Source organism: Hyperolius riggenbachi, chromosome 3 (genome assembly GCF_040937935.1).
Source record: "Hyperolius riggenbachi isolate aHypRig1 chromosome 3, aHypRig1.pri, whole genome shotgun sequence".
NCBI lineage: Eukaryota > Metazoa > Chordata > Amphibia > Anura > Hyperoliidae > Hyperolius > Hyperolius riggenbachi.
This window is the reverse complement of record NC_090648.1, coordinates 41,605,019-41,632,868: the sequence shown is the minus strand read 5'-3', so window position 1 is coordinate 41,632,868 and position 27,850 is coordinate 41,605,019. Positions and strand designations below refer to the sequence as shown.

General features: G+C 40.6%; 16 non-coding genes across 16 annotated transcripts; all 16 read left to right on the top strand.

Annotated features, from left to right (window-relative positions):
• Positions 1–663: 663 nt before the first annotated feature.
• Positions 664–745, top strand: TRNAS-CGA (transfer RNA serine (anticodon CGA)). The gene has a single exon. It is a non-coding gene; the product is annotated as a tRNA-Ser (tRNA).
• Positions 746–2,077: 1,332 nt separating this feature from the next.
• On the top strand, positions 2,078–2,159 carry TRNAS-CGA (transfer RNA serine (anticodon CGA)). The gene has a single exon. It is a non-coding gene; the product is annotated as a tRNA-Ser (tRNA).
• A 1,332-nt stretch (positions 2,160–3,491) lies between these two features.
• Positions 3,492–3,573, top strand: TRNAS-CGA (transfer RNA serine (anticodon CGA)). Its single transcript has one exon. It is a non-coding gene; the product is annotated as a tRNA-Ser (tRNA).
• A 1,332-nt stretch (positions 3,574–4,905) lies between these two features.
• On the top strand, positions 4,906–4,987 carry TRNAS-CGA (transfer RNA serine (anticodon CGA)). Its single transcript has one exon. It is a non-coding gene; the product is annotated as a tRNA-Ser (tRNA).
• A 1,332-nt stretch (positions 4,988–6,319) lies between these two features.
• On the top strand, positions 6,320–6,401 carry TRNAS-CGA (transfer RNA serine (anticodon CGA)). The gene has a single exon. It is a non-coding gene; the product is annotated as a tRNA-Ser (tRNA).
• Positions 6,402–7,733: 1,332 nt separating this feature from the next.
• Positions 7,734–7,815, top strand: TRNAS-CGA (transfer RNA serine (anticodon CGA)). Its single transcript has one exon. It is a non-coding gene; the product is annotated as a tRNA-Ser (tRNA).
• Positions 7,816–9,158: 1,343 nt separating this feature from the next.
• TRNAS-CGA (transfer RNA serine (anticodon CGA)) lies at positions 9,159–9,240 on the top strand. The gene has a single exon. It is a non-coding gene; the product is annotated as a tRNA-Ser (tRNA).
• A 1,343-nt stretch (positions 9,241–10,583) lies between these two features.
• On the top strand, positions 10,584–10,665 carry TRNAS-CGA (transfer RNA serine (anticodon CGA)). The gene has a single exon. It is a non-coding gene; the product is annotated as a tRNA-Ser (tRNA).
• Positions 10,666–12,008: 1,343 nt separating this feature from the next.
• Positions 12,009–12,090, top strand: TRNAS-CGA (transfer RNA serine (anticodon CGA)). The gene has a single exon. It is a non-coding gene; the product is annotated as a tRNA-Ser (tRNA).
• Positions 12,091–13,433: 1,343 nt separating this feature from the next.
• On the top strand, positions 13,434–13,515 carry TRNAS-CGA (transfer RNA serine (anticodon CGA)). The gene has a single exon. It is a non-coding gene; the product is annotated as a tRNA-Ser (tRNA).
• Positions 13,516–14,858: 1,343 nt separating this feature from the next.
• On the top strand, positions 14,859–14,940 carry TRNAS-CGA (transfer RNA serine (anticodon CGA)). The gene has a single exon. It is a non-coding gene; the product is annotated as a tRNA-Ser (tRNA).
• A 1,343-nt stretch (positions 14,941–16,283) lies between these two features.
• Positions 16,284–16,365, top strand: TRNAS-CGA (transfer RNA serine (anticodon CGA)). The gene has a single exon. It is a non-coding gene; the product is annotated as a tRNA-Ser (tRNA).
• Positions 16,366–17,708: 1,343 nt separating this feature from the next.
• TRNAS-CGA (transfer RNA serine (anticodon CGA)) lies at positions 17,709–17,790 on the top strand. The gene has a single exon. It is a non-coding gene; the product is annotated as a tRNA-Ser (tRNA).
• A 1,343-nt stretch (positions 17,791–19,133) lies between these two features.
• Positions 19,134–19,215, top strand: TRNAS-CGA (transfer RNA serine (anticodon CGA)). Its single transcript has one exon. It is a non-coding gene; the product is annotated as a tRNA-Ser (tRNA).
• A 1,343-nt stretch (positions 19,216–20,558) lies between these two features.
• TRNAS-CGA (transfer RNA serine (anticodon CGA)) lies at positions 20,559–20,640 on the top strand. Its single transcript has one exon. It is a non-coding gene; the product is annotated as a tRNA-Ser (tRNA).
• A 6,547-nt stretch (positions 20,641–27,187) lies between these two features.
• Positions 27,188–27,269, top strand: TRNAL-CAA (transfer RNA leucine (anticodon CAA)). Its single transcript has one exon. It is a non-coding gene; the product is annotated as a tRNA-Leu (tRNA).
• The last annotated feature ends 581 nt before the right edge of the window (positions 27,270–27,850 follow it).

Below are 27,850 nucleotides of genomic sequence, written 5' to 3'. Positions count from 1 at the left end.
GAAAAACAGGCTAGTTCAGGAGCTAGCTACGTATATTGCAAACAATTGAGAGAAGAGATTCTGGAGGCATACTTGTGTGTTTACTATGTGACAAGCTATTCAAATTGCTCATCACTGAGGAATTAGTAAATAGAAATTGCCGATAAGGGTAAGGACATTTCTTCTAGATCGTGTCCAGTTGCTCTTAGGTACACCTTGATTTGGGTCAATAAACGCATTCAAAGGAATACTGATCATGTTATGCCTCTATCTAGCAAGACTTTGTAGACTTATTTGGAAGTTGTTTGCAGCTATGCTGAAACTTTTCATACCTGGTTTGAAGAAACTGACTTCTCCACACTGCAGAAATGCAAACAGTCACAGGAATATTCATCATTTTATGCCTATAACTGGCAATATTGTATTGATGTGTTTGGAGTAGTTTTTGTTGCAGTAATTCTAAAAACCTTCATACTAAGTTTGAGGAAACTGGTGTCTCCCCATGACTTGAACCACCACAAGTCTCAGCAGAGTTTCATTTTTATTTGCGCAATGCTGAAAACTGTCACACCTGGTTTAAGGAAACGGCTGTTTCCAGAGTACCTGAAGCCACCTTAGGCCTAGCAAAATGTTTCTGCAAGTGACAAAGTATTTTTAAAGTGTAATTTGTACAGCAGAAAGCAAGCTGTGATGGCAGAGAGGTTAAAGCGTTGGACTCGAAATCCAATGGGATATTCCCACGCAGGTTCAAATCCTGTTTACAGCGCTCTGGGTATTTTAATAGCAATCAGACCAAAGCATTTGCATTTCACTACAATAGTTTAACTAAGTAAAGCTTTGGCACCAACCAGAGACACTAAATAAGTGTTGTACTGATTGCGGGTAAATGAAGGGAAAAATATACAGTATTTCACCACACATGGGATTAGGGATGAGTTCTAAAGTGGTACTTTGCAATAGGTTGGTGTATTTGACAGCTCAGAACCATACCATTGTAATGGGAAGATTACATTTGGGTATTGACAATCTACAATGACACTGCATCTGACTTGTAGTTACCAGTGGTGAGTAGAAATAGTCAATGACATGTTCAAAAAATTGGGGGTTTGAAAGTGCGTCACTAAGAAATGGCTGAAGGTCGATTTGATTTCCCCAGTTCTTAACTCTGTACAATTTAAAACAAGCCAGAATTTGAATCATCTCATTGACCATCATTAGATGTGAGTACATTTAAAAATATGCTATACTTCCTAGACCACACCTGGAATTTCCTGAGGTCTAAACCGAGACTTTGCAAATAGCTGTCCAGATCTCTGCAGATAAGAACAAACCCTGCTCAAGACAATTTTGGAATTTCACGCACAATCAAAAATTTGCATCAGGTCTAAAAAGGAAATTGAACCGTGGCTTCTTTCGTATTCCACTCTGGTGAGATATCGGTCTTGGGAAAAACAGGCTAGTTCAGGAGCTAGCTACGTATATTGCAAACAATTGAGAGAAGAGATTCTGGAGGCATACTTGTGTGTTTACTATGTGACAAGCTATTCAAATTGCTCATCACTGAGGAATTAGTAAATAGAAATTGCCGATAATTTCTTCTAGATCGTGTCCAGTTGCTGTTAGGTACACCTTGATTTGGGTCAATAAACGCATTCAAAGGAATACTGATCATGTTATGCCTCTATCTAGCAAGACTTTGTAGACTTATTTGGAAGTTGTTTGCAGCTATGCTGAAACTTTTCATACCTGGTTTGAAGAAACTGACTTCTCCACACTGCAGAAATGCAAACAGTCACAGGAATATTCATCATTTTATGCCTATAACTGGCAATATTGTATTGATGTGTTTGGAGTAGTTTTTGTTGCAGTAATTCTAAAAACCTTCATACTAAGTTTGAGGAAACTGGTGTCTCCCCATGACTTGAACCACCACAAGTCTCAGCAGAGTTTCATTTTTATTTGCGCAATGCTGAAAACTGTCACACCTGGTTTAAGGAAACGGCTGTTTCCAGAGTACCTGAAGCCACCTTAGGCCTAGCAAAATGTTTCTGCAAGTGACAAAGTATTTTTAAAGTGTAATTTGTACAGCAGAAAGCAAGCTGTGATGGCCGAGTGGTTAAGGCGTTGGACTCGAAATCCAATGGGATATTCCCGCGCAGGTTCAAATCCTGCTCACAGCGCTCTCGGTATTTTAATAGCAATCAGACCAAAGCATTTGCATTTCACTACAATAGTTTAACTAAGTAAAGCTTTGGCACCAACCAGAGACACTAAATAAGTGTTGTACTGATTGCGGGTAAATGAAGGGAAAAATATACAGTATTTCACCACACATGGGATTAGGGATGAGTTCTAAAGTGGTACTTTGCAATAGGTTGGTGTATTTGACAGCTCAGAACCATACCATTGAAATGGGAAGATTACATTTGGGTATTGACAATCTACAATGACACTGCATTTGACTTGTAGTTACCAGTGGTGAGTAGAAATAGTCAATGACATGTTCAAAAAATTGGGGGTTTGAAAGTGCGTCACTAAGAAATGGCTGAAGGTCGATTTGATTTCCCCAGTTCTTAACTCTGTACAATTTAAAACAAGCCAGAATTTTAATCATCTCATTGACCATCATTAGATGTGAGTACATTTAAAAATATGCTATACTTCCTAGACCACACCTGGAATTTCCTGAGGTCTAAACCGAGACTTTGCAAATAGCTGTCTAGATCTCTGCAGACAAGAACAAACCCTGCTCAAGACAATTTTGGAATTTCACGCACAATCAAAAATTTGCATCAGGTCTAAAAAGGAAATTGAACCGTGGCTTCTTTCGTATTCCACTCTGGTGAGATATCGGTCTTGGGAAAAACAGGCTAGTTCAGGAGCTAGCTACGTATATTGCAAACAATTGAGAGAAGAGATTCTGGAGGCATACTTGTGTGTTTACTATGTGACAAGCTATTCAAATTGCTCATCACTGAGGAATTAGTAAATAGAAATTGCCGATAATTTCTTCTAGATCGTGTCCAGTTGCTGTTAGGTACACCTTGATTTGGGTCAAAAAACGCATTCAAAGGAATACTGATCATGTTATGCCTCTATCTAGCAAGACTTTGTAGACTTATTTGGAAGTTGTTTGCAGCTATGCTGAAACTTTTCATACCTGGTTTGAAGAAACTGACTTCTCCACACTGCAGAAATGCAAACAGTCACAGGAATATTCATCATTTTATGCCTATAACTGGCAATATTGTATTGATGTGTTTGGAGTAGTTTTTGTTGCAGTAATTCTAAAATCCTTCATACTAAGTTTGAGGAAACTGGTGTCTCCCCATGACTTGAACCACCACAAGTCTCAGCAGAGTTTCATTTTTATTTGCGCAATGCTGAAAACTGTCACACCTGGTTTAAGGAAACAGCTGTTTCCAGAGTACCTGAAGCCACCTTAGGCCTAGCAAAATGTTTCTGCAAGTGACAAAGTATTTTTAAAGTGTAATTTGTACAGCAGAAAACAAGCTGTGATGGCCGAGTGGTTAAGGCGTTGGACTCGAAATCCAATGGGATATTCCCGCGCAGGTTCAAATCCTGCTCACAGCGCTCTGGGTATTTTAATAGCAATCAGACCAAAGCATTTGCATTTCACTACAATAGTTTAACTAAGTAAAGCTTTGGCACCAACCAGAGACACTAAATAAGTGTTGTACTGATTGCGGGTAAATGAAGGGAAAAATATACAGTATTTCACCACACATGGGATTAGGGATGAGTTCTAAAGTGGTACTTTGCAATAGGTTGGTGTATTTGACAGCTCAGAACCATACCATTGTAATGGGAAGATTACATTTGGGTATTGACAATCTACAATGACACTGCATTTGACTTGTAGTTACCAGTGGTGAGTAGAAATAGTCAATGACATGTTCAAAAAATTGGGGGTTTGAAAGTGCGTCACTAAGAAATGGCTGAAGGTCGATTTGATTTCCCCAGTTCTTAACTCTGTACAATTTAAAACAAGCCAGAATTTGAATCATCTCATTGACCATCATTAGATGTGAGTACATTTAAAAATATGCTATACTTCCTAGACCACACCTGGAATTTCCTGAGGTCTAAACCGAGACTTTGCAAATAGCTGTCCAGATCTCTGCAGATAAGAACAAACCCTGCTCAAGACAATTTTGGAATTTCACGCACAATCAAAAATTTGCATCAGGTCTAAAAAGGAAATTGAACCGTGGCTTCTTTCGTATTCCACTCTGGTGAGATATCGGTCTTGGGAAAAACAGGCTAGTTCAGGAGCTAGCTACGTATATTGCAAACAATTGAGAGAAGAGATTCTGGAGGCATACTTGTGTGTTTACTATGTGACAAGCTATTCAAATTGCTCATCACTGAGGAATTAGTAAATAGAAATTGCCGATAATTTCTTCTAGATCGTGTCCAGTTGCTGTTAGGTACACCTTGATTTGGGTCAATAAACGCATTCAAAGGAATACTGATCATGTTATGCCTCTATCTAGCAAGACTTTGTAGACTTATTTGGAAGTTGTTTGCAGCTATGCTGAAACTTTTCATACCTGGTTTGAAGAAACTGACTTCTCCACACTGCAGAAATGCAAACAGTCACAGGAATATTCATCATTTTATGCCTATAACTGGCAATATTGTATTGATGTGTTTGGAGTAGTTTTTGTTGCAGTAATTCTAAAAACCTTCATACTAAGTTTGAGGAAACTGGTGTCTCCCCATGACTTGAACCACCACAAGTCTCAGCAGAGTTTCATTTTTATTTGCGCAATGCTGAAAACTGTCACACCTGGTTTAAGGAAACGGCTGTTTCCAGAGTACCTGAAGCCACCTTAGGCCTAGCAAAATGTTTCTGCAAGTGACAAAGTATTTTTAAAGTGTAATTTGTACAGCAGAAAGCAAGCTGTGATGGCCGAGTGGTTAAGGCGTTGGACTCGAAATCCAATGGGATATTCCCGCGCAGGTTCAAATCCTGCTCACAGCGCTCTCGGTATTTTAATAGCAATCAGACCAAAGCATTTGCATTTCACTACAATAGTTTAACTAAGTAAAGCTTTGGCACCAACCAGAGACACTAAATAAGTGTTGTACTGATTGCGGGTAAATGAAGGGAAAAATATACAGTATTTCACCACACATGGGATTAGGGATGAGTTCTAAAGTGGTACTTTGCAATAGGTTGGTGTATTTGACAGCTCAGAACCATACCATTGAAATGGGAAGATTACATTTGGGTATTGACAATCTACAATGACACTGCATTTGACTTGTAGTTACCAGTGGTGAGTAGAAATAGTCAATGACATGTTCAAAAAATTGGGGGTTTGAAAGTGCGTCACTAAGAAATGGCTGAAGGTCGATTTGATTTCCCCAGTTCTTAACTCTGTACAATTTAAAACAAGCCAGAATTTTAATCATCTCATTGACCATCATTAGATGTGAGTACATTTAAAAATATGCTATACTTCCTAGACCACACCTGGAATTTCCTGAGGTCTAAACCGAGACTTTGCAAATAGCTGTCTAGATCTCTGCAGACAAGAACAAACCCTGCTCAAGACAATTTTGGAATTTCACGCACAATCAAAAATTTGCATCAGGTCTAAAAAGGAAATTGAACCGTGGCTTCTTTCGTATTCCACTCTGGTGAGATATCGGTCTTGGGAAAAACAGGCTAGTTCAGGAGCTAGCTACGTATATTGCAAACAATTGAGAGAAGAGATTCTGGAGGCATACTTGTGTGTTTACTATGTGACAAGCTATTCAAATTGCTCATCACTGAGGAATTAGTAAATAGAAATTGCCGATAATTTCTTCTAGATCGTGTCCAGTTGCTGTTAGGTACACCTTGATTTGGGTCAAAAAACGCATTCAAAGGAATACTGATCATGTTATGCCTCTATCTAGCAAGACTTTGTAGACTTATTTGGAAGTTGTTTGCAGCTATGCTGAAACTTTTCATACCTGGTTTGAAGAAACTGACTTCTCCACACTGCAGAAATGCAAACAGTCACAGGAATATTCATCATTTTATGCCTATAACTGGCAATATTGTATTGATGTGTTTGGAGTAGTTTTTGTTGCAGTAATTCTAAAATCCTTCATACTAAGTTTGAGGAAACTGGTGTCTCCCCATGACTTGAACCACCACAAGTCTCAGCAGAGTTTCATTTTTATTTGCGCAATGCTGAAAACTGTCACACCTGGTTTAAGGAAACAGCTGTTTCCAGAGTACCTGAAGCCACCTTAGGCCTAGCAAAATGTTTCTGCAAGTGACAAAGTATTTTTAAAGTGTAATTTGTACAGCAGAAAACAAGCTGTGATGGCCGAGTGGTTAAGGCGTTGGACTCGAAATCCAATGGGATATTCCCGCGCAGGTTCAAATCCTGCTCACAGCGCTCTGGGTATTTTAATAGCAATCAGACCAAAGCATTTGCATTTCACTACAATAGTTTAACTAAGTAAAGCTTTGGCACCAACCAGAGACACTAAATAAGTGTTGTACTGATTGCGGGTAAATGAAGGGAAAAATATACAGTATTTCACCACACATGGGATTAGGGATGAGTTCTAAAGTGGTACTTTGCAATAGGTTGGTGTATTTGACAGCTCAGAACCATACCATTGTAATGGGAAGATTACATTTGGGTATTGACAATCTACAATGACACTGCATTTGACTTGTAGTTACCAGTGGTGAGTAGAAATAGTCAATGACATGTTCAAAAAATTGGGGGTTTGAAAGTGCGTCACTAAGAAATGGCTGAAGGTCGATTTGATTTCCCCAGTTCTTAACTCTGTACAATTTAAAACAAGCCAGAATTTGAATCATCTCATTGACCATCATTAGATGTGAGTACATTTAAAAATATGCTATACTTCCTAGACCACACCTGGAATTTCCTGAGGTCTAAACCGAGACTTTGCAAATAGCTGTCCAGATCTCTGCAGACAAGAACAAACCCTGCTCAAGACAATTTTGGAATTTCACGCACAATCAAAAATTTGCATCAGGTCTAAAAAGGAAATTGAACCGTGGCTTCTTTCGTATTCCACTCTGGTGAGATATCGGTCTTGGGAAAAACAGGCTAGTTCAGGAGCTAGCTACGTATATTGCAAACAATTGAGAGAAGAGATTCTGGAGGCATACTTGTGTGTTTACTATGTGACAAGCTATTCAAATTGCTCATCACTGAGGAATTAGTAAATAGAAATTGCCGATAATTTCTTCTAGATCGTGTCCAGTTGCTGTTAGGTACACCTTGATTTGGGTCAATAAACGCATTCAAAGGAATACTGATCATGTTATGCCTCTATCTAGCAAGACTTTGTAGACTTATTTGGAAGTTGTTTGCAGCTATGCTGAAACTTTTCATACCTGGTTTGAAGAAACTGACTTCTCCACACTGCAGAAATGCAAACAGTCACAGGAATATTCATCATTTTATGCCTATAACTGGCAATATTGTATTGATGTGTTTGGAGTAGTTTTTGTTGCAGTAATTCTAAAAACCTTCATACTAAGTTTGAGGAAACTGGTGTCTCCCCATGACTTGAACCACCACAAGTCTCAGCAGAGTTTCATTTTTATTTGCGCAATGCTGAAAACTGTCACACCTGGTTTAAGGAAACGGCTGTTTCCAGAGTACCTGAAGCCACCTTAGGCCTAGCAAAATGTTTCTGCAAGTGACAAAGTATTTTTAAAGTGTAATTTGTACAGCAGAAAGCAAGCTGTGATGGCCGAGTGGTTAAGGCGTTGTACTCGAAATCCAATGGGATATTCCTGCGCAGGTTCAAATCCTGCTCACAGCGCTCTTGGTATTTTAATAGCAATCAGACCAAAGCATTTGCATTTCACTACAATAGTTTAACTAAGTAAAGCTTTGGCACCAACCAGAGACACTAAATAAGTGTTGTACTGATTGCGGGTAAATGAAGGGAAAAATATACAGTATTTCACCACACATGGGCTTAGGGATGAGTTCTAAAGTGGTACTTTGCAATAGGTTGGTGTATTTGACAGCTCAGAACCATACCATTGTAATGGGAAGATTACATTTGGGTATTGACAATCTACAATGACACTGCATTTGACTTGTAGTTACCAGTGGTGAGTAGAAATAGTCAATGACATGTGCAAAAAATTGGGGGTTTGAAAGTGCGTCAGTAAGAAATGGCTGAAGGTCGATTTGATTTCCCCAGTTCTTAACTCTGTACAATTTAAAACAAGCCAGAATTTGGATCATCTCATTGACCATCATTAGATGTGAGTACATTTAAAAATATGCTATACTTCCTAGACCACACCTGGAATTTCCTGAGGTCTAATTCGAGGTTTTGCAAATAGCTGTCAAGATCTCTGCAGATAAGAACAAACCCTGCTCAAGACAATTTTGGAATTTCACGCACAATCAAAAATTTGCATCAGGTCTAAAAAGGAAATTGAACCGTGGCTTCTTTCGTATTCCACTCTGGTGAGATATCGGTCTTGGGAAAAACAGGCTAGTTCAGGAGCTAGCTACGTATATTGCAAACAATTGAGAGAAGAGATTCTGGAGGCATACTTGTGTGTTTACTATGTGACAAGCTATTCAAATTGCTCATCACTGAGGAATTAGTAAATAGAAATTGCCGATAAGGGTAAGGACATTTCTTCTAGATCGTGTCCAGTTGCTGTTAGGTACACCTTGATTTGGGTCAATAAACGCATTCAAAGGAATACTGATCATGTTATGCCTCTATCTAGCAAGACTTTGTAGACTTATTTGGAAGTTGTTTGCAGCTATGCTGAAACTTTTCATACCTGGTTTGAAGAAACTGACTTCTCCACACTGCAGAAATGCAAACAGTCACAGGAATATTCATCATTTTATGCCTATAACTGGCAATATTGTATTGATGTGTTTGGAGTAGTTTTTGTTGCAGTAATTCTAAAAACCTTCATACTAAGTTTGAGGAAACTGGTGTCTCCCCATGACTTGAACCACCACAAGTCTCAGCAGAGTTTCATTTTTATTTGCGCAATGCTGAAAACTGTCACACCTGGTTTAAGGAAACGGCTGTTTCCAGAGTACCTGAAGCCACCTTAGGCCTAGCAAAATGTTTCTGCAAGTGACAAAGTATTTTTAAAGTGTAATTTGTACAGCAGAAAGCAAGCTGTGATGGCCGAGTGGTTAAGGCGTTGTACTCGAAATCCAATGGGATATTCCCGCGCAGGTTCAAATCCTGCTCACAGCGCTCTTGGCATTTTAATAGCAATCAGACCAAAGCATTTGCATTTCACTACAATAGTTTAACTAAGTAAAGCTTTGGCACCAACCAGAGACACTAAATAAGTGTTGTACTGATTGCGGGTAAATGAAGGGAAAAATATACAGTATTTCACCACACATGGGATTAGGGATGAGTTCTAAAGTGGTACTTTGCAATAGGTTGGTGTATTTGACAGCTCAGAACCATACCATTGTAATGGGAAGATTACATTTGGGTATTGACAATCTACAATGACACTGCATTTGACTTGTAGTTACCAGTGGTGAGTAGAAATAGTCAATGACATGTTCAAAAAATTGGGGGTTTGAAAGTGCGTCACTAAGAAATGGCTGAAGGTCGATTTGATTTCCCCAGTTCTTAACTCTGTACAATTTAAAACAAGCCAGAATTTGAATCATCTCATTGACCATCATTAGATGTGAGTACATTTAAAAATATGCTATACTTCCTAGACCACACCTGGAATTTCCTGAGGTCTAAACCGAGACTTTGCAAATAGCTGTCCAGATCTCTGCAGATAAGAACAAACCCTGCTCAAGACAATTTTGGAATTTCACGCACAATCAAAAATTTGCATCAGGTCTAAAAAGGAAATTGAACCGTGGCTTCTTTCGTATTCCACTCTGGTGAGATATCGGTCTTGGGAAAAACAGGCTAGTTCAGGAGCTAGCTACGTATATTGCAAACAATTGAGAGAAGAGATTCTGGAGGCATACTTGTGTGTTTACTATGTGACAAGCTATTCAAATTGCTCATCACTGAGGAATTAGTAAATAGAAATTGCCGATAAGGGTAAGGACATTTCTTCTAGATCGTGTCCAGTTGCTGTTAGGTACACCTTGATTTGGGTCAATAAACGCATTCAAAGGAATACTGATCATGTTATGCCTCTATCTAGCAAGACTTTGTAGACTTATTTGGAAGTTGTTTGCAGCTATGCTGAAACTTTTCATACCTGGTTTGAAGAAACTGACTTCTCCACACTGCAGAAATGCAAACAGTCACAGGAATATTCATCATTTTATGCCTATAACTGGCAATACTGTATTGATGTGTTTGGAGTAGTTTTTGTTGCAGTAATTCTAAAAACCTTCATACTAAGTTTGAGGAAACTGGTGTCTCCCCATGACTTGAACCACCACAAGTCTCAGCAGAGTTTCATTTTTATTTGCGCAATGCTGAAAACTGTCACACCTGGTTTAAGGAAACGGCTGTTTCCAGAGTACCTGAAGCCACCTTAGGCCTAGCAAAATGTTTCTGCAAGTGACAAAGTATTTTTAAAGTGTAATTTGTACAGCAGAAAGCAAGCTGTGATGGCCGAGTGGTTAAGGCGTTGGACTCGAAATCCAATGGGATATTCCCGCGCAGGTTCAAATCCTGCTCACAGCGCTCTTGGTATTTTAATAGCAATCAGACCAAAGCATTTGCATTTCACTACAATAGTTTAACTAAGTAAAGCTTTGGCACCAACCAGAGACACTAAATAAGTGTTGTACTGATTGCGGGTAAATGAAGGGAAAAATATACAGTATTTCACCACACATGGGATTAGGGATGAGTTCTAAAGTGGTACTTTGCAATAGGTTGGTGTATTTGACAGCTCAGAACCATACCATTGTAATGGGAAGATTACATTTGGGTATTGACAATCTACAATGACACTGCATTTGACTTGTAGTTACCAGTGGTGAGTAGAAATAGTCAATGGCATGTTCAAAAAATTGGGGGTTTGAAAGTGCGTCACTAAGAAATGGCTGAAGGTCGATTTGATTTCCCCAGTTCTTAACTCTGTACAATTTAAAACAAGCCAGAATTTGAATCATCTCATTGACCATCATTAGATGTGAGTACATTTAAAAATATGCTATACTTCCTAGACCACACCTGGAATTTCCTGAGGTCTAAACCGAGACTTTGCAAATAGCTGTCCAGATCTCTGCAGATAAGAACAAACCCTGCTCAAGACAATTTTGGAATTTCACGCACAATCAAAAATTTGCATCAGGTCTAAAAAGGAAATTGAACCGTGGCTTCTTTCGTATTCCACTCTGGTGAGATATCGGTCTTGGGAAAAACAGGCTAGTTCAGGAGCTAGCTACGTATATTGCAAACAATTGAGAGAAGAGATTCTGGAGGCATACTTGTGTGTTTACTATGTGACAAGCTATTCAAATTGCTCATCACTGAGGAATTAGTAAATAGAAATTGCCGATAAGGGTAAGGACATTTCTTCTAGATCGTGTCCAGTTGCTGTTAGGTACACCTTGATTTGGGTCAATAAACGCATTCAAAGGAATACTGATCATGTTATGCCTCTATCTAGCAAGACTTTGTAGACTTATTTGGAAGTTGTTTGCAGCTATGCTGAAACTTTTCATACCTGGTTTGAAGAAACTGACTTCTCCACACTGCAGAAATGCAAACAGTCACAGGAATATTCATCTTTTTATGCCTATAACTGGCAATATTGTATTGATGTGTTTGGAGTAGTTTTTGTTGCAGTAATTCTAAAAACCTTCATACTAAGTTTGAGGAAACTGGTGTCTCCCCATGACTTGAACCACCACAAGTCTCAGCAGAGTTTCATTTTTATTTGCGCAATGCTGAAAACTGTCACACCTGGTTTAAGGAAACGGCTGTTTCCAGAGTACCTGAAGCCACCTTAGGCCTAGCAAAATGTTTCTGCAAGTGACAAAGTATTTTTAAAGTGTAATTTGTACAGCAGAAAGCAGGCTGTGATGGCTGAGTGGTTAAGGCGTTGTACTCGAAATCCAATGGGATATTCCCGCGCAGGTTCAAATCCTGCTCACAGCGCTCTTGGTATTTTAATAGCAATCAGACCAAAGCATTTGCATTTCACTACAATAGTTTAACTAAGTAAAGCTTTGGCACCAACCAGAGACACTAAATAAGTGTTGTACTGATTGCGGGTAAATGAAGGGAAAAATATACAGTATTTCACCACACATGGGATTAGGGATGAGTTCTAAAGTGGTACTTTGCAATAGGTTGGTGTATTTGACAGCTCAGAACCATACCATTGTAATGGGAAGATTACATTTGGGTATTGACAATCTACAATGACACTGCATTTGACTTGTAGTTACCAGTGGTGAGTAGAAATAGTCAATGACATGTTCAAAAAATTGTGGGTTTGAAAGTGCGTCACTAAGAAATGGCTGAAGGTCGATTTGATTTCCCCAGTTCTTAACTCTGTACAATTTAAAACAAGCCAGAATTTGAATCATCTCATTGACCTTCATTAGATGTGAGTACATTTAAAAATATGCTATACTTCCTAGACCACACCTGGAATTTCCTGAGGTCTAAACCGAGACTTTGCAAATAGCTGTCCAGATCTCTGCAGACAAGTACAAACCCTGCTCAAGACAATTTTGGAATTTCACGCACAATCAAAAATTTGCATCAGGTCTAAAAAGGAAATTGAACCGTGGCTTCTTTCGTATTCCAATCTGGTGAGATATCGGTCTTGTAAAAAACAGGCTAGTTCAGGAGCTAGCTACGTATATTTTAAATAATTGAGAGAAGAGATTCTGGAGGCATACTTGTGTGTTTACTATGTGACAAGCTATTTAAATTGCTCATCACTGAGGAATTAGTAAATAGAAATTGCCGATAAGGGTAAGGACATTTCTTCTAGATCGTGTCCAGTTGCTGTTAGGTACACCTTGATTTGGGTCAGTAAACGCATTCAAAGGAATACTGATCATGTTATGCCTCTACCTAGCAAGACTTTGTAGACTTATTTGGAAGTTGTTTGCAGCTATGCTGAAACTTTTCATACCTGGTTTGAAGAAACTGACTTCTCCACACTGCAGAAATGCAAACAGTCACAGGAATATTCATCATTTTATGCCTATAACTGGCAATATTGTATTGATGTGTTTGGAGTAGTTTTTGTTGCAGTAATTCTAAAAACCTTCATACTAAGTTTGAGGAAACTGGTGTCTCCCCATGACTTGACCCACCACAAGTCTCAGCAGAGTTTCATTTTTATTTGCGCAATGCTGAAAACTGTCACACCTGGTTTAAGGAAACGGCTGTTTCCAGAGTACCTGAAGCCACCTTAGGCCTAGCAAAATGTTTCTGCAAGTGACAAAGTATTTTTAAAGTGTAATTTGTACAGCAGAAAGCAAGCTGTGATGGCCGAGTGGTTAAGGCGTTGGACTCGAAATCCAATGGGATATTCCTGCGCAGGTTCAAATCCTGCTCACAGCGCTCTGGGTATTTTAATAGCAATCAGACCAAAGCATTTGCATTTCACTACAATAGATTAACTAAGTAAAGCTTTGGCACCAACCAGAGACACTAAATAAGTGTTGTACTGATTGCGGGTAAATGAAGGGAAAAATATACAGTATTTCACCACACATGGGATTAGGGATGAGTTCTAAAGTGGTGCTTTGCAATAGGTTGGTGTATTTGACAGCTCAGAACCATACCATTGTAATGGGTAGATTACATTTGGGTATTGACAATCTACAATGACACTGCATTTGACTTGTAGTTACCAGTGGTGAGTAGAAATAGTCAATGACATGTTCAAAAAATTGGGGGTTTATAAGGGCGTCACTAAGAAATGGCTGAAGGTCGATTTGATTTCCCCAGTTCTTAACTCTGTACAATTTAAAACAAGCCAGAATTTGAATCATCTCATTGACCATCATTAGATGTGAGTACATTTAAAAATATGCTATACTTCCTAGACCACACCTGGAATTTCCTGAGGTCTAAACCGAGACTTTGCAAATAGCTGTCCAGATCTCTGCAGATAAGAACAAACCCTGCTCAAGACAATTTTGGAATTTCACGCACAATCAAAAATTTGCATCAGGTCTAAAAAGGAAATTGAACCGTGGCTTCTTTCGTATTCCACTCTGGTGAGATATCGGTCTTGGGAAAAACAGGCTAGTTCAGGAGCTAGCTACGTATATTGCAAACAATTGAGAGAAGAGATTCTGGAGGCATACTTGTGTGTTTACTATGTGACAAGCTATTCAAATTGCTCATCACTGAGGAATTAGTAAATAGAAATTGCCGATAAGGGTAAGGACATTTCTACTAGATCGTGTCCAGTTGCTGTTAGGTACACCTTGATTTGGGTCAATAAACGCATTCAAAGGAATACTGATCATGTTATGCCTCTATCTAGCAAGACTTTGTAGACTTATTTGGAAGTTGTTTGCAGCTATGCTGAAACTTTTCATACCTGGTTTGAAGAAACTGACTTCTCCACACTGCAGAAATGCAAACAGTCACAGGAATATTCATCATTTTATGCCTATAACTGGCAATATTGTATTGATGTGTTTGGAGTAGTTTTTGTTGCAGTAATTCTAAAAACCTTCATACTAAGTTTGAGGAAACTGGTGTCTCCCCATGACTTGAACCACCACAAGTCTCAGCAGAGTTTCATTTTTATTTGCGCAATGCTGAAAACTGTCACACCTGGTTTAAGGAAACGACTGTTTCCAGAGTACCTGAAGCCACCTTAGGCCTAGCAAAATGTTTCTGCAAGTGACAAAGTATTTTTAAAGTGTAATTTGTAAAGCAGAAAGCAAGCTGTGATGGCCGAGTGGTTAAGGCGTTGGACTCGAAATCCAATGGGATATTCCTGCGCAGGTTCAAATGCTGCTCACAGCGCTCTGGGTATTTTAATAGCAATCAGACCAAAGCATTTGCATTTCACTACAATAGTTTAACTAAGTAAAGCTTTGGCACCAACCAGAGACACTAAATAAGTGTTGTACTGGTTGCGGGTAAATGAAGGGAAAAATATACAGTATTTCACCACACATGGGATTAGGGATGAGTTCTAAAGTGGTACTTTGCAATAGGTTGGTGTATTTGACAGCTCAGAACCATACCATTGTAATGGGAAGATTACATTTGGGTATTGACAATCTACAATGACACTGCATTTGACTTGTAGTTACCAGTGGTGAGTAGAAATAGTCAATGACATGTTCAAAAAATTGTGGGTTTGAAAGTGCGTCACTAAGAAATGGCTGAAGGTCGATTTGATTTCCCCAGTTCTTAACTCTGTACAATTTAAAACAAGCCAGAATTTGGATCATCTCATTGACCTTCATTAGATGTGAGTACATTTAAAAATATGCTATACTTCCTAGACCACACCTGGAATTTCCTGAGGTCTAAACCGAGACTTTGCAAATAGCTGTCCAGATCTCTGCAGACAAGTACAAACCCTGCTCAAGACAATTTTGGAATTTCACGCACAATCAAAAATTTGCATCAGGTCTAAAAAGGAAATTGAACCGTGGCTTCTTTCGTATTCCAATCTGGTGAGATATCGGTCTTGTAAAAAACAGGCTAGTTCAGGAGCTAGCTACGTATATTGCAAACAATTGAGAGAAGAGATTCTGGAGGCATACTTGTGTGTTTACTATGTGACAAGCTATTCAAATTGCTCATCACTGAGGAATTAGTAAATAGAAATTGCCGATAAGGGTAAGGACATTTCTTCTAGATCGTGTCCAGTTGCTGTTAGGTACACCTTGATTTGGGTCAATAAACGCATTCAAAGGAATACTGATCATGTTATGCCTCTATCTAGCAAGACTTTGTAGACTTATTTGGAAGTTGTTTGCAGCTATGCTGAAACTTTTCATACCTGGTTTGAAGAAACTGACTTCTCCACACTGCAGAAATGCAAACAGTCACAGGAATATTCATCATTTTATGCCTATAACTGGCAATATTGTATTGATGTGTTTGGAGTAGTTTTTGTTGCAGTAATTCTAAAAACCTTCATACTAAGTTTGAGGAAACTGGTGTCTCCCCATGACTTGAACCACCACAAGTCTCAGCAGAGTTTCATTTTTATTTGCGCAATGCTGAAAACTGTCACACCTGGTTTAAGGAAACGGCTGTTTCCAGAGTACCTGAAGCCACCTTAGGCCTAGCAAAATGTTTCTGCAAGTGACAAAGTATTTTTAAATTGTAATTTGTACAGCAGAAAGCAAGCTGTGATGGCCGAGTGGTTAAGGCGTTGTACTCGAAATCCAATGGGATATTCCCGCGCAGGTTCAAATCCTGCTCACAGCGCTCTTGGTATTTTAATAGCAATCAGACCAAAGCATTTGCATTTCACTACAATAGTTTAACTAAGTAAAGCTTTGGCACCAACCAGAGACACTAAATAAGTGTTGTACTGATTGCGGGTAAATGAAGGGAAAAATATACAGTATTTCACCACACATGGGATTAGGGATGAGTTCTAAAGTGGTACTTTGCAATAGGTTGGTGTATTTGACAGCTCAGAACCATACCATTGTAATGGGAAGATTACATTTGGGTATTGACAATCTACAATGACACTGCATTTGACTTGTAGTTACCAGTGGTGAGTAGAAATAGTCAATGACATGTTCAAAAAATTGTGGGTTTGAAAGTGCGTCACTAAGAAATGGCTGAAGGTCGATTTGATTTCCCCAGTTCTTAACTCTGTACAATTTAAAACAAGCCAGAATTTGGATCATCTCATTGACCTTCATTAGATGTGAGTACATTTAAAAATATGCTATACTTCCTAGACCACACCTGGAATTTCCTGAGGTCTAAACCGAGACTTTGCAAATAGCTGTCCAGATCTCTGCAGACAAGTACAAACCCTGCTCAAGACAATTTTGGAATTTCACGCACAATCAAAAATTTGCATCAGGTCTAAAAAGGAAATTGAACCGTGGCTTCTTTCGTATTCCAATCTGGTGAGATATCGGTCTTGTAAAAAACAGGCTAGTTCAGGAGCTAGCTACGTATATTTTAAATAATTGAGAGAAGAGATTCTGGAGGCATACTTGTGTGTTTACTATGTGACAAGCTATTTAAATTGCTCATCACTGAGGAATTAGTAAATAGAAATTGCCGATAAGGGTAAGGACATTTCTTCTAGATCGTGTCCAGTTGCTGTTAGGTACACCTTGATTTGGGTCAATAAACGCATTCAAAGGAATACTGATCATATTATGCCTCTACCTAGCAAGACTTTGTAGACTTATTTGGAAGTTGTTTGCAGCTATGCTGAAACTTTTCATACCTGGTTTGAAGAAACTGACTTCTCCACACTGCAGAAATGCAAACAGTCACAGGAATATTCATCATTTTATGCCTATAACTGGCAATATTGTATTGATGTGTTTGGAGTAGTTTTTGTTGCAGTAATTCTAAAAACCTTCATACTAAGTTTGAGGAAACTGGTGTCTCCCCATGACTTGAACCACCACAAGTCTCAGCAGAGTTTCATTTTTATTTGCGCAATGCTGAAAACTGTCACACCTGGTTTAAGGAAACGGCTGTTTCCAGAGTACCTGAAGCCACCTTAGGCCTAGCAAAATGTTTCTGCAAGTGACAAAGTATTTTTAAAGTGTAATTTGTACAACAGAAAGCAAGCTGTGATGGCCGAGTGGTTAAGGCGTTGGACTCGAAATCCAATGGGATATTCCTGCGCAGGTTCAAATCCTGCTCACAGCGCTCTGGGTATTTTAATAGCAATCAGACCAAAGCATTTGCATTTCACTACAATAGTTTAACTAAGTAAAGCTTTGGCACCAACCAGAGACACTAAATAAGTGTTGTACTGATTGCGGGTAAATGAAGGGAAAAATATACAGTATTTCACCACACATGGGATTAGGGATGAGTTCTAAAGTGGTACTTTGCAATAGGTTGGTGTATTTGACAGCTCAGAACCATACCATTGTAATGGGAAGATTACATTTGGGTATTGACAATCTACAATGACACTGCATTTGACTTGTAGTTACCAGTGGTGAGTAGAAATAGTCAATGACATGTTCAAAAAATTGTGGGTTTGAAAGTGCGTCACTAAGAAATGGCTGAAGGTCGATTTGATTTCCCCAGTTCTTAACTCTGTACAATTTAAAACAATCCAGAATTTGGATCATCTCATTGACCTTCATTAGATGTGAGTACATTTAAAAATATGCTATACTTCCTAGACCACACCTGGAATTTCCTGAGGTCTAAACCGAGACTTTGCAAATAGCTGTCCAGATCTCTGCAGACAAGTACAAACCCTGCTCAAGACAATTTTGGAATTTCACGCACAATCAAAAATTTGCATCAGGTCTAAAAAGGAAATTGAACCGTGGCTTCTTTCGTATTCCAATCTGGTGAGATATCGGTCTTGTAAAAAACAGGCTAGTTCAGGAGCTAGCTACGTATATTTTAAATAATTGAGAGAAGAGATTCTGGAGGCATACTTGTGTGTTTACTATGTGACAAGCTATTTAAATTGCTCATCACTGAGGAATTAGTAAATAGAAATTGCCGATAAGGGTAAGGACATTTCTTCTAGATCGTGTCCAGTTGCTGTTAGGTACACCTTAATTTGGGTCAATAAATGCATTCAAAGGAATACTGATCATGTTATGCCTCTATCTAGCAAGACTTTGTAGACTTATTTGGAAGTTGTTTGCAGCTATGCTGAAACTTTTCATACCTGGTTTGAAGAAACTGACTTCTCCACACTGCAGAAATGCAAACAGTCACAGGAATATTCATCATTTTATGCCTATAACTGGCAATATTGTATTGATGTGTTTGGAGTAGTTTTTGTTGCAGTAATTCTAAAAACCTTCATACTAAGTTTGAGGAAACTGGTGTCTCCCCATGACTTGAACCACCACAAGTCTCAGCAGAGTTTCATTTTTATTTGCGCAATGCTGAAAACTGTCACACCTGGTTTAAGGAAACGGCTGTTTCCAGAGTACCTGAAGCCACCCCACGTCTAGCAAAATGTTTCTGGAAGTGACAAAGTATTTTTAAAGTGTAATTTGCACAGCAGAAAATAAGCTGTGATGGCCGAGTGGTTAAGGCGTTGGACTCGAAATCCAATGGGATATTCCTGCGCAGGTTCAAATCCTGCTCACAGCGCTCTGGGTATTTTAATAGCAATCAGACCAAAGCATTTGCATTTCACTACAATAGATTAACTAAGTAAAGCTTTGGCACGAACCAGAGACACTAAATAAGTGTTGTACTGATTGCGGGTAAATGAAGAGAAAAATATACAGTATTTCACCACACATGGGATTAGGGATGAGTTCTAAAGTGGTACTTTGCAATAGGTTGGTGTATTTGACAGTTCAGAACCATACCATTGTAATGGGAAGATTACATTTGGGTATTGACAATCTACAATGACACTGCATTTGACTTGTAGTTACCAGTGGTGAGTAGAAATAGTCAATGACATGTGCAAAAAATTGGGGGTTTGAAAGTGTGTCACTAAGAAATGGCTGAAGGTCAATTTAATTTCCCCAGTTCTTAACTCTGTACAATTTAAAACAAGCCAGAATTTGGATCATCTCATTGACCATCATTAGATGTGAGTACATTTAAAAATATGCTATACTTCCTAGACCACACCTGGAATTTCCTGAGGTCTAAACCGAGACTTTGCAAATAGCTGTCCAGATCTCTGCAGACAAGAACAAACCCTGCTCAAGACAATTTTGGAATTTCACGCACAATCAAAAATTTGCATCAGGTCTAAAAAGGAAATTGAACCGTGGCTTCTTTCGTATTCCACTCTGGTGAGATATCGGTCTTGGGAAAAACAGGCTAGTTCAGGAGCTAGCTACGTATATTGCAAACAATTGAGAGAAGAGATTCTGGAGGCATACTTGTGTGTTTACTATGTGACAAGCTATTCAAATTGCTCATCACTGAGGAATTAGTAAATAGAAATTGCCGATAAGGGTAAGGACATTTCTACTAGATCGTGTCCAGTTGCTGTTAGGTACACCTTGATTTGGGTCAATAAACGCATTCAAAGGAATACTGATCATGTTATGCCTCTATCTAGCAAGACTTTGTAGACTTATTTGGAAGTTGTTTGCAGCTATGCTGAAACTTTTAATACCTGGTTTGAAGAAACTGACTTCTCCACACTGCAGAAATGCAAACAGTCACAGGAATATTCATCATTTTATGCCTATAACTGGCAATATTGTATTGATGTGTTTGGAGTAGTTTTTGTTGCAGTAATTCTAAAAACCTTCATACTAAGTTTGAGGAAACTGGTGTCTCCCCATGACTTGAACCACCACAAGTCTCAGCAGAGTTTCATTTTTATTTGCGCAATGCTCAAAACTGTCACACCTGGTTTAAGGAAACGGCTGTTTCCAGAGTACCTGAAGCCACCTTAGGCCTAGCAAAATGTTTCTGCAAGTGACAAAGTATTTTTAAAGTGTAATTTGTACAGCAGAAAGCAAGCTGTGATGGCCGAGTGGTTAAGGCGTTGAACTCGAAATCCAATGGGATATTCCTGCGCAGGTTCAAATCCTGCTCACAGCGCTCTTGGTATTTTAATAGCAATCAGACCAAAGCATGTGCATTTCACTACAATAGATTAACTAAGTAAAGCTTTGGCACCAACCAGAGACACTAAATAAGTGTTGTACTGATTGCGGGTAATTGAAGGGAAAAATATACAGTATTTCACCACACATGGGATTAGGGATGAGTTCTAAAGTGGTACTTTGCAATAATGGAAAATTGTATACTCACCTACCGGTAATTTTCCTTTCCTGATGCGTCCATGGCAGCACCTACGGGTAGTGGTCCCGCCCCTACCTCCCATAGGACAGGTAACTAGATAAGTTTGGAGCACGCCCCCCACACCTCGTCTTGTACTTTTCGGACTCGCCGAGGCATGGGTGGGTGCTATGTGCTGCCATGGACGCATCAGGAAAGGAAAATTACCGGTAGGTGAGTATACAATTTTCCGTTTTCCTAATGCTTCCATGGCAGCACCTACGGGATCTAACTAGTAAATTCTAAATGAAGGGAGGGACAAGATTTGCTGTAGAACACACAAACAATTTTATTCATAATTATCAGAATATCCCTTAATTAAACTCCTGTTGTGCAGTTAATACTGCCTTGCCGAATTCCACCGTTGAATTCACGGCAGGATCGACTTTGTAGTGCTGCATGAAGGTATGTATTGTTCTCCAATTTGCAGCTTGACAGATCTTGTCTGCTGACACCTTCGCATATGCTGCCCATGATGTTGCTACCGATCTGGTAGAGTGCGCCCTTAATTGCTGTGGCGGGTCCAGTTTGACAGCCCTGTATGCCGCGACAATCGCTTTCACTATCCATGTAGAAATGGTTCTCACTGAGGCTGACTCCCCCTTCTTATAGCCTGCCGGTATTACGAAGAGTCTATCCGACCTCCTAAATGTTTCTGTAACCGTCAGGTACTGTCTTAGCGTCCTACCAACATCCAATTTGTGAGGATCTTGTGATTCAGAATCTTGGAATGTTGGGAGCGTCCAGTCCTGATTAAAGTGATATGTTGTAGCCACCTTCGGTATGAAGTGTTGCATGGGTCTTATTACAACTCTATCCGGAAAAAATACAAGGGAAGGTTCTTTAATTCCAATTGCCTGTAATTCAGAAACTCTTCTTGCTGAAGCAATTGCCGTGAGAAATACCGTTTTTAGGGTAAGGTCCCATACTGTGCATGAATCTAATGGCTCAAACGGGGCACCTGTAAAAGCATTTAGAACCGTTGGTAGATCCCAGCTAGGGAACACTGTCTTTGTTGGGGGTCTAAGCTTCATCACTCCCTTCATAAACTGGACCACCAGTGGACCCTGTGCCCATCTTACGTCTGTTAGCGCTGATAGGGCTGTCACCTGTACTTTGAGGGATGAGTAACTGAGTTGCTTGTCTAGTCCAGTCTGGAGGAAAGCAAGGATATGACATGGTTGCAGAGTTTTTGGGTCAAAGTTCCTGACTCTGGCGTATTCCATGTATCTATCCCATACTCTATGATATGTTCGGTTTGTTGATGTTTTCCTTGCTTGTAACAGAGTCTTAATTACTTCCTCTGAACATCCTGCTTGTCTGAATCTTTCCCCCTCAACAGCCATGCCGTTAAATTCAGTCTGTCTGGATTCGGATGATGTATGGGTCTCTGTATTAGTATGTTCTGAGACTTCTTGAGTATCCAGGGAGGCTGTATCTTCATATCCCATAGCATCAGAAACCAAGGCCTGTGTGCCCAGAATGGGATTATTGCTATCATCACGACTGGTTCCTGACTGAGGCGTTTCAGCAACCTGGTAATCATTGGTATGGGGGGGAAGACATATCCCTTGCTGAAGTTCCAGGGCGAGGTAATTGCATCCACCGATTCCGCCAGGTGGTGCTGGTATCTGGACATAAATCTTTTGCATTTGCTGTTGTGGGGGGACGCCATCACATCTATCTCCGGGAAACCCCACCTCCTGCAGATCTCGAGGTAGGTGGTCTGGTTCAGTGTCCATTCGTTGTTGTCTATCACTTGCCGGCTCAAATAATCCGCCGTGATGTTCTGTTTTCCCGGAATATAACAGGCCGTCAGACTCTGTAGATGTGTTTCTGCTAGTGTCATTATCTTGGCAGTCTCCTGTAAAAGTGTGAAGCTCCTCGTTCCACCCTGCTTGGTCACATAGGCTACCGCAGTCCTGTTGTCCATTCTGATCACAATGGCCCTGCCCTTGAGCTTCGGTAGCAACGTCTCCAATGCCATGTAGGCCGCTCTCAGTTCCAACACATTGGCAGGTATCTGCGTGGTCTTGTCCTTCCAGATGCCCTGCACTACCTGCGTCAGGGAGTAGGCTCCCCAGCCTCTCTGGCTGGCATCCGTCGTGATGACTCTCTTCTCCTGTTCCAGTATGGGTAGGCATCTGTTCAACTTGACAGGATTTGTCCACCATGTCAACCCTTCTCTCATGTGCTCTGTGATATGGATCTTTTGGTATAGGTTGATGTTGCTGTATTGATTCAGGAAACCCCACTGAAACGCTCTCGAGTGCCACTGGGCCCATCTTACCATTGGTATGGTGGATGTAAGTGTACCCAGCAGACTCATGCAGTCCTTGGCAGTCATGTATTCTTTGGTTAACGCTCTCTGCACCTTCCTTACTATATTCTCCAGTTTTTCTCCGGGGAGTTTCACTGCGTTCAGATGTGTTTGGATTCTCGCCCCCAGAAATATCATATCCTGGGTTGGTTGAAGATGAGATTTCTTCCAACTTATCAGCCAACCAAGTTCCTGTAATTTCTCCAGGAGAATGTCTTTCTGTTGTTGAATCAAGTGATGACTTTGTGCTAGTAGAATTATATCGTCCAGGTAGTGGTGGAGTCTTAGGCCCTGTAGGCGGAGAAGAGCTACTACCTGGACCAGAATCTTGGAAAACGTCCTGGGGGCCGTATTTATGCCGAATGGCAGGCAGGTGAACTGGAGATGTAGGTTCCCTATAGCAAACCGAAGGAAACGTTGAAATTTTCTGTGGATAGGAATATGCAAATATGCGTCCTCCAAGTCTATGGACAACATCCAGTCTGATATCTGTGTAGCCAAGAGCACTGTCTGCAGTGATTCCATCTTGAAGTGTTGTAATCTTATGTGTCGATTTAATAACCTCAGGTCTAGTACTGGCCTTAATTCTCCAGTTTTCTTTTTCACGAAGAAGAGGGGTGAGTATACTCCACTCTTCTCCTCTTCCTTGGGTACCACCGTCACTGCCCTTTTCAGTATTAGCTCCTGTACATAGTTTACTAATATCTGTTGTTTTTCTTCTGATTTCGGAATTATTGTTGGCACAAAGTGGTTGTTCGGTGGCCTCTCTCGAAAGCTCCAACGATGTCCGTTGTTGATCGTTTTTAAGACCCAGGGATTGTGAATTTGTTCCGCCCAAACGTGTCCGAAAAAGCGTAGCCTTCCCCCCACAGGACACTCCTGGGCGGACGCACCATCAAAAGCTTTTAGGCGCATGGGTTGTAGAGGAAGTTGTAGCTCTCTGTTTGTTTAGTTTCTGGAGGGTCGCCTGACTACCCTGCCAGTTCCTCCTGAAGTCCTTCCCTGGTCTGTAAGATCTTGCATTGCGGAATCTATTTTGTTGATATGGCGGTTGCTGATTGCTATACGGCTTCTTACTTCTTCTGTCTTGGGGAATGAGGCCAGATTTGCCGCCCGTCACCCTGGTTATGGCAGAGTCCATTTTTTCCCCAAACAAATTTTTCCCGTCGAATGGTATCTTGCACCAGTTTTGTTTGGACGTAGGGTCAGCCGACCAAGATTTTAGCCATAGTGCACGCCGAGTTGTGACTGAATGTAGCATCGCTCTTGATGTTGATCTAATTATGTCTACCGCGGCCTCTCCTACAAAGTCTGCGGTCAACTTAAACTCTTGCAGTGAGTTGATCAGCGTCTTCTTGTCAGTATCCTGCGAGATAGCATTCTCCAGCTTCCTGTATCACCTCGTTAATTTCTTCCATAAACGGGAAGGTAGTACACTTCTTCTTTAAATGTTTAAAGTATGTCTTCTTCTGCCTAGTGTCGTTGCCTGTGTCTGTATCATCATCTTCCCATTCTATCGCTTGGCGAACTGCTCTTACATATGGTTCCACGAGGGCGAAGTCAAATCCGACCTCCCTTGCTTCGGTTAGTTCATCCTCTATTACTGTAACCCCATCTTCTCCTAAGGTGGAAGGACCTGGTTGTGTGGATGGGTCGGATGCTTGCTGAGGCAAAGTTGCTATAAATTGCGACATTGATTCTTGCACTGCACGCTGTATTAGGTGTGACACTTCCACCGGCTGTGTTTCCGTGGCCATTTGACTGAAGCACTTGCCACATACTAATTTATCTGGGAGTGTGCTATTTCCGCATGCCCAGCAATTTTTGGGCTGCTTGTGTCGTCTCTCTTTAGGAGATTTACTCCTGTCGCTTCTCTTGCGGGAGCTTGACTTGCCAGATGATCCCTCTTGCGAACTTCTGGGGCTGTCAGGAGACAAATGAATTGTCTTTTAGATCTTCAGCCTCAGTTTGGTGATCTAAAACCTATACTCACCTAGGGCACTCTTACCTATCAAACTGTTGCTGGTCTGTGGTGGGCGCTTCCTGATCCATTCCTGCGTATGCACTATGTCTGCAAGGAAGGATAGGACCTAATGAGTATCCATAGTATACAGGCCTTCCCCCCCAGATAGCCTGCTAGGTACCGGCAGGGTACTAACCTGTAACTCTGAGGGGTAGTGCTTGACAGGTCTCCTCCACCTGCGCTGTGCTGTCCTGTCCTGTGGCTGCTGCTGCTTTGGCTGCTGCCGTCGGCCGCTGTAGGGACGCTGGACGCCATGTCTAGCATTCTAAATAAGCCCTAGTAGGCCGACCACTCCCCACCCCGCGTGCGGAGCTTCCGGCCTCCGGAACGCAACCCGGAAGTGATGCGCGCGCACCCGGAAGTGACCTACGCGTCTATCCGCGCCGCTCCGAATACCGCTGGGAGCGAGCCGGGACCCTATGGAGGAACGCCGCTAACTAGCGACAGAGCGTCAGGCAGCCACAGCAGGGAACGGCAATAGGGTGAGTCCCAAACCTACAGAAAGCCACAAAAAGCCACCCCTCCTGCGCCACTTTACTAGCTTTTAGCCAGCAATATGAGAATAGCTATGGCGTCCAAACGGAGAGGTATTTAACCCTCCACCTGACAGCCCCAGTAGGACGCCCTACCAGGAGAGGCTACCCTGGTAGTATTGATAGGAGTGCCAGCAAATCTGCTACCTGTCCTGACGACGAGGACGAAAAACATAGACGAGGTGTGGGGGGCGTGCTCCAAACTTATCTAGTTACCTGTCCTATGGGAGGTAGGGGCGGGACCACTACCCGTAGGTGCTGCCATGGAAGCATTAGGAAAGGTTGTTGTATTTGACAGCTCAGAACCATACCATTGTAATGGGAAGATTACATTTGGGTATTGACAATCTACAATGACACTGCATTTGACTTGTAGTTACCAGTGGTGAGTAGAAATAGTCAATGACATGTTCAAAAAATTGGGGGTTTGAAAGTGCGTCACTAAGAAATGGCTGAAGGTCGATTTGATTTCCCCAGTTCTTAACTCTGTACAATTTAAAACAATCCAGAATTTGGATCATCTCATTGACCTTCATTAGATGTGAGTACATTTAAAAATATGCTATACTTCCTAGACCACACCTGGAATTTCCTGAGGTCTAAACCGAGACTTTGCAAATAGCTGTCCAGATCTCTGCAGACAAGTACAAACCCTGCTCAAGACAATTTTGGAATTTCACGCACAATCAAAAATTTGCATCAGGTCTAAAAAGGAAATTGAACCGTGGCTTCTTTCGTATTCCAATCTGGTGAGATATCGGTCTTGTAAAAAACAGGCTAGTTCAGGAGCTAGCTACGTATATTTTAAATAATTGAGAGAAGAGATTCTGGAGGCATACTTGTGTGTTTACTATGTGACAAGCTATTTAAATTGCTCATCACTGAGGAATTAGTAAATAGAAATTGCCGATAAGGGTAAGGACATTTCTTCTAGATCGTGTCCAGTTGCTGTTAGGTACACCTTAATTTGGGTCAATAAATGCATTCAAAGGAATACTGATCATGTTATGCCTCTATCTAGCAAGACTTTTATAGACTTATTTGGAAGTTGTTTGCAGCTATGCTGAAACTTTTCATACCTGGTTTGAAGAAACTGACTTCTCCACACTGCAGAAATGCAAACAGTCACAGGAATATTCATCATTTTATGCCTATAACTGGCAATATTGTATTGATGTGTTTGGAGTAGTTTTTGTTGCAGTAATTCTAAAAACCTTCATACTAAGTTTGAGGAAACTGGTGTCTCCCCATGACTTGAACCACCACAAGTCTCAGCAGAGTTTCATTTTTATTTGCGCAATGCTGAAAACTGTCACACCTGGTTTAAGGAAACGGCTGTTTCCAGAGTACCTGAAGCCACCCCACGTCTAGCAAAATGTTTCTGGAAGTGACAAAGTATTTTTAAAGTGTAATTTGCACAGCAGAAAATAAGCTGTGATGGCCGAGTGGTTAAGGCGTTGGACTCAAAATCCAATGGGATATTCCTGCGCAGGTTCAAATCCTGCTCACAGCGCTCTGGGTATTTTAATAGCAATCAGACCAAAGCATTTGCATTTCACTACAATAGATTAACTAAGTAAAGCTTTGGCACGAACCAGAGACACTAAATAAGTGTTGTACTGATTGCGGGTAAATGAAGAGAAAAATATACAGTATTTCACCACACATGGGATTAGGGATGAGTTCTAAAGTGGTACTTTGCAATAGGTTGGTGTATTTAACAGTTCAGAACCATACCATTGTAATGGGAAGATTACATTTGGGTATTGACAATCTACAATGACACTGCATTTGACTTGTAGTTACCAGTGGTGAGTAGAAATAGTCAATGACATGTGCAAAAAATTGGGGGTTTGAAAGTGTGTCACTAAGAAATGGCTGAAGGTCAATTTAATTTCCCCAGTTCTTAACTCTGTACAATTTAAAACAAGCCAGAATTTGGATCATCTCATTGACCATCATTAGATGTGAGTACATTTAAAAATATGCTATACTTCCTAGACCACACCTGGAATTTCCTGAGGTCTAAACCGAGACTTTGCAAATAGCTGTCCAGATCTCTGCAGACAAGAACAAACCCTGCTCAAGACAATT